Source organism: Kryptolebias marmoratus, linkage group LG13, assembly GCF_001649575.2.
Source record: "Kryptolebias marmoratus isolate JLee-2015 linkage group LG13, ASM164957v2, whole genome shotgun sequence".
NCBI lineage: Eukaryota > Metazoa > Chordata > Actinopteri > Cyprinodontiformes > Rivulidae > Kryptolebias > Kryptolebias marmoratus.
This window is the reverse complement of record NC_051442.1, coordinates 2,175,699-2,180,987: the sequence shown is the minus strand read 5'-3', so window position 1 is coordinate 2,180,987 and position 5,289 is coordinate 2,175,699. Positions and strand designations below refer to the sequence as shown.

The 5,289-nt window shown below is 42.9% G+C and overlaps 1 protein-coding gene across 5 annotated transcripts in view; it reads right to left on the bottom strand.

Moving 5' to 3' along the window:
* The window catches only part of gtf2ird1 (GTF2I repeat domain containing 1), a 43,400-nt gene extending 40,607 nt beyond the window's left edge, over positions 1 to 2,793 (bottom strand). For all 5 annotated transcript variants that reach the window (XM_017429172.3, XM_017429173.3, XM_017429174.3 and 2 more), the window contains exon 1: positions 2,507 to 2,793. The gene's annotated coding sequence lies outside the window, so the exon portion shown is untranslated. The remainder of the gene's footprint in view (positions 1 to 2,506) is intronic.
* Between the last annotated feature and the right edge of the window lie 2,496 nt (positions 2,794 to 5,289).

Sequence of the window (5,289 nt, the reverse complement as noted above, 5' to 3'; positions counted from 1 at the left end):
CCTATTTATAGGGGGAGGGACTCTGCCCTCTCTGACGCTGACGAGTGTATCTCCAGCCAATCCTGGCTGGCGTAATGTAATAGGAGCTTCTGATGAGGTCACGCCATGGGCGTTCCCAATGTGAGACACGAAACGAATGCTATGAAAGAGAACCCTATGCAACATAAACGTGTTTCAGAATCAAGAAAAGGACGGCTTCCCTTCATTTTTAGGAGAACACAGAAGCAGGACTGGAGTGTTTTCCAGCAGGTCAGGGTGTGTCGGACAGCAACCATCCAGCTTTTCATTCCAACAAACATTATAATCCTCATGTTTGCTCAGTCTCTGAGCATGAAGCCTTTTGTCATCACTGAAACACGGCTGCCAAGAAACTACGGAGCAGCGGAGGTAGCAAAAAGCATCTCCTATAGTTTAAATAAACAATTCCTTAACATAAAATTGGTTGCTAAACACACCATTAAGTCCTTTCCTAAAGAAGTATTAAGACTCTTTCTTCTTATCGTGGCCTTTTTGTAAAATGTTCCGTAAAATCCCTATGCAAGCATATGCAATAAATTAAAAAAAGAACATCTGACTTTAGATTATGGAGCTGAGCCACGTAATTAAGAGGTTTTGTTCTCTTATAAAATCGAAACAAACTCAACAAAATTAACATCAAAACTTTAACAATGCCTTAACTATTTTCTCAGCTGAGATATTTGGTGCTTTAATTATTATTATAAGACATAATCACCAGCTTCAAACCAATTAGTGAAATGACTCCTTTTTAAGTGTGTAACTTTAACACTGAATGTTTTGACTTTAGGTGGGACATAACAGGTAAGCTGCTGAGAGATAAAAATAAAATGTTCTGCCATTTAAATGAAGGGGATACCTTCATTTTTACTTCTATGCTCTGCAGACAGAAAGGTTATCCTGACGTCTATCAAATGGTGCAGCTTGAAAGAGTTTACTCCAGTAGACATTGATATGAAATGAAATGTGGGTCCACACTCAATGTAAACAAAGCACGTGAGTCACACAATAGCCAGGCCGCAGTCTGCGTAGGTAAACAAATACGGTCGGATCGGACCATCGTAGAACCCCAGAGAAGACGTTCAGCTGGAAATATAAGCTTGAATCTGCAGCTAAACGTGAAAGAACAGAGAATGGATATCAGGTATGAAGCAGAGCCGTGGAGCGCCGTGAAGACAGATCCAAACAGGAAAAACAACACAAGCTGAAGACGTTTGGACTCTCATCCGGGAGGCTTTCCCAGTTCAGAACCGGAATGTGCGGATTAAACATTCAAACATTCAAACACACGCAGCAAAACTTCTTCCAGTCCGATAACTTCCAAGTTCTGTAGATGTCGCCACAGTTTACCTGTTTTCAGTCACTTCGGCTGTTTCTGACAGGTAAACAAACATTTGATCACACATTTTACTTACATTTCAAAGGACGCAGTAAACACAAATGGGTTAACATTCGTTTTTCGACAACACGGCGATGAGCAGCTTCAACAGTAGCAGTTCGACTGTAGCTGCACACAATGAAAGCTGGTTTCAAACAAAAAAATCAGGACTTTAATGAACCGATTGTGACCTGAGTGAACTGTAATAAGGCTGTATGTCCATCAGCTGCCCTGCAGGGCTTCTGTGGAGTTTAATAAAACCAAATAATGGAGAAAAAATGGTTTATAAAGGCTGAACTTCAATGAGTGCAGTAAATACAAACAGTCTTTAGGTGGTTGGTGTGCAGTGTGGTTTTGAAACCCCATTTCTCCTTAAAGCTGACAAAGTTTTCCTGCAGCGAGCTCCTGTTCAGACTACTTTTCCGGGAAGGTCTCACTTTGTTTTTGTGCGACTTCATGGCCAGGAACACGTTTCAGGCACCCCGACTTTCCGAACCAGGCGTGACAAAAATGACAGCTGCCCGGTCGGACAGCGGGGTCTCCTTGGAGTTCGCTGCGGGGCAACAAGGCGTGAAAAACGGTTCCAAGTCGGTCCTTATCGACGGTGAACGTGTCTGCGGCTGAAGACAGCTGGCTGGCAGCTTTTGTTGTACTAGCTGCCCGCAACCTTCCGGAGAGTGGCAGCGATAAAGAGGGGGCAATCTCCCAGTCAGACAGAACCGTGTTTATGCTTTAAAATAAAAAAAGGTTAACGCTCTGCTTTGACCGGAGGAGTCCCTTTAAACTGGGGGGGAATGCTTACAACACAGTGTCCCTTTTTGTGAACCACCCGCCGCGCAATTAGGCAACGACTCGCTGCTAATTAGCTAACGGTAGCACAACAAGGCTGAGCTAGCTAACTGGCTAGCTTCAACTCGTTAGCCTCTCATGCTAGCGCTAGCAGTTTCCTTTGATCTCCTCCTCCTCCTCCCCCCCACCGCCTCCTCCAGAACAGAAATTAAGGTTATAATCCGTAAATGTTCAAGGCGCAGACACGAAATAACCAAACTCCCAACGGAAAGACGCGCAGCAACTGTTGGGGAATAACAAAAAAAGGCGGCAGTGGGATCTCACCTTTAATTAGCGATTAAATAGCCTTGTTGCTCGCCGTCAATCCCGGTTTATTCCCCCCGTTTTAATCCATCAGAAACGCTCGCGAATCCCCATCCGGCGATGTTGGCCGCGCGCTCCGCTAAAACATCGTAATCCGCATTCTCACGCCGACATCTCCGACACACAAGTTTTATTACAGGCTGTTGTTTTGTGCGTTATTTTCTGAGTTTATTTCTGTTTTTTCTCCCCCCCCCTGTTAACAGAGCAGGGTGTCCCTTTCCCCCCTTTCTTTGTTCTGTAATCCAGTAAAATTGAAACTCATTCGTCTCCTGCTAATCCCAGCCCAGCTCAACAGCAGCATCCATTGGCTGCGATTTACATACAGGATTACGGCGAAGCCTCCAGGAAGCGGAATGTGCAGGACATGAACGCGTTCCCTCTACAATAACACCATTTAAATAATATACTCTAATATATCTGCGCAGGGTCCCAATTATTTGTAGGATTGGTGTCCGGCCTGAGAGGATAAACTGCAGCCACATGCAGGAAGTTACAACTAAAATAGCTCATGAACGTGTCAGCAAAATATCTCACCAACCACAACTGTACCAAAGTAATCCCTGGGTGAATCATCCGGAACTGATTCAACTTTTGGACTTGATCCGATTCAAAATGGCCGCCACAGCTAGTAGACCTTAGCAAAAAAAAAAAAATTAAAAAAAAAAAATTAAAAATGGGTGTAACTGAGGTCAGTTTTACAGCTACTGAGCTAATATTTGGTAGTAGCTGAGAGTGATCCCCAATTTTCACACCAAAAGCTAACTTTTAGTGTCAACCCTGCCTGTCTGTTAGCAAAATATCCCAAAAACCACTGGACAGATTTTAATGAAACTATCAGAAAGTAATCATTAGGTGTTGGTGATTAATTGATTTACTTTTGGAGTCAAACCAATTTAAGATGGCCGTCAAAGCTAATCATCATTAGCATACACAAAAATGGCTACAGCTCAGTCAGTTTTACAGCTACTGAGCTAAACTTTGGCGAGGTAGTAGGTGAGAGTGATTCCCACTTTTTCACGTTGAAAGCTAACTGTTCGCACGAGCTCTGTTCTTAAAACTTTGCCATTAACTTTCAGTGTCCGTCTGTTAGCAAAATATCCCATTAACCACCAGACAGATTTTATTGAAACTACCAGAAATTAATCCTTACATGTACATCTACAACTAAGCTTTTGGAGTCAACCCAATTAAAGATGGCCGTCAAGGCTAATCATCATCAGCATACACAGAAATGGCTACAGCTCAGTCAGTTTTAAAGACGTTGAGCTAAAATTCAGCGTGGTAGTAGCTGAGAGTCGCCCTTCACACATACTCTGAGTGCTACACATTCAGTGATACTTTAGCTTGAAACTTCAGCCTTAACTGTTTGGCTTCTGTTAGCAAAATATCTCATGAACCACAGAGTGGATTTTATTGAAACGCTCAGAGAGTCAATCCTTGGATGGACGTCGACAACCGATTAGGTTTTGGAGTCACCCCAATTCAAGATGGTCGCCACAGCCAACATCTTTCAGGAACCACATCAGTGACTATAACTCAGCTTCACAGATAATGAGCTAAACTCTGGAGTGGTAGTAGCTGAGAGTCACCATTAACACATATTCTGAGCAAAACAGGTAACTCCATTCCTTCTCATCGAGAGGAGATTTCACTATAAATCTCTGGCCTTAAAGGAAATCTTTTTCAGTGATTTAACTATAAATAATTCACTAATTTCTTTGTAATCTTGGTCAATTTGGTTCTTTTTCTTAATGCAAATCTAACAAGAAATGGGTTCTTTCGGGCTGTTGTTTTTGTTTACTTTTGGAAATAAAGTAATCATTGACTTATCCAAAGGTCACCAGTTAAACCCATCTGCCCTCAGGCATAAAAACTGGGACACACGGACAAGCCTGAACGTTCGCCAAGGTCAACAATGATACCAGGAGGCTAACATGTTAAATAAACACCCACAGTCAGGATGTTTCAGCTTCACCGGGGAGGAACTTAAAGCTTCTCCTGCTTTTCCTCGCCTGGCAGACATCAAAACGTTTATTTGAACAGAAACTGTGCAAGTCACTGGTATGGTTGTGGTCTTAAACCAGCAACATGTTGTTTAAGATCAGATGTGTTTGTTTTTTTAGGGCAAGTTTGCAAACACACAAAATGACAGGAGAGTAAAATAAAACACCACCAACTCTTGGCCACATTGTTAATATTTAATGACTCAATCTCCAAAAACCGCCGCAGCGGTAATCCAAAGGGTTTGAACCTCCAGCAGGGAAGGCCGTGTCCAATAACATCCAAATGGAAATGTTAGCGCCTGCCCTGCGTGTTTCATCGGAGAGGAAAAGCTCCGAGTTAGCCACACGCACAAACAGAGCTCCCAGTTCAGCTGACAGACGGTTACATCAAGATTTGGAAGACTTTACAGCGAAGCCTCGTGTTGTTAATCCGAGGCGGGACGAGCTAAACGCCTCACATCCTTTGTTTAGGTTTCAGCTTCTGTGACAGCCCTTCAGAAGACTTAAGAAAGGGTCAGTAAAGCACTGCAGGTACAGGCAATACATTAAAAATGGCCTCCAAGTGTCATTAATTAAAGGGACTCACTGCAAAGTCTTTAATCGAACTACATCGAATGGCGCAGTTTGAAAGAGTTTACTTTAGTAGGTTTCCAGATATATATAGATATGCAATTCTGAAATGCAGGTCTGCACTCGATGTAAACAAAGAACTCGGCTGAAACCTCGAGTCAGATTGATCTC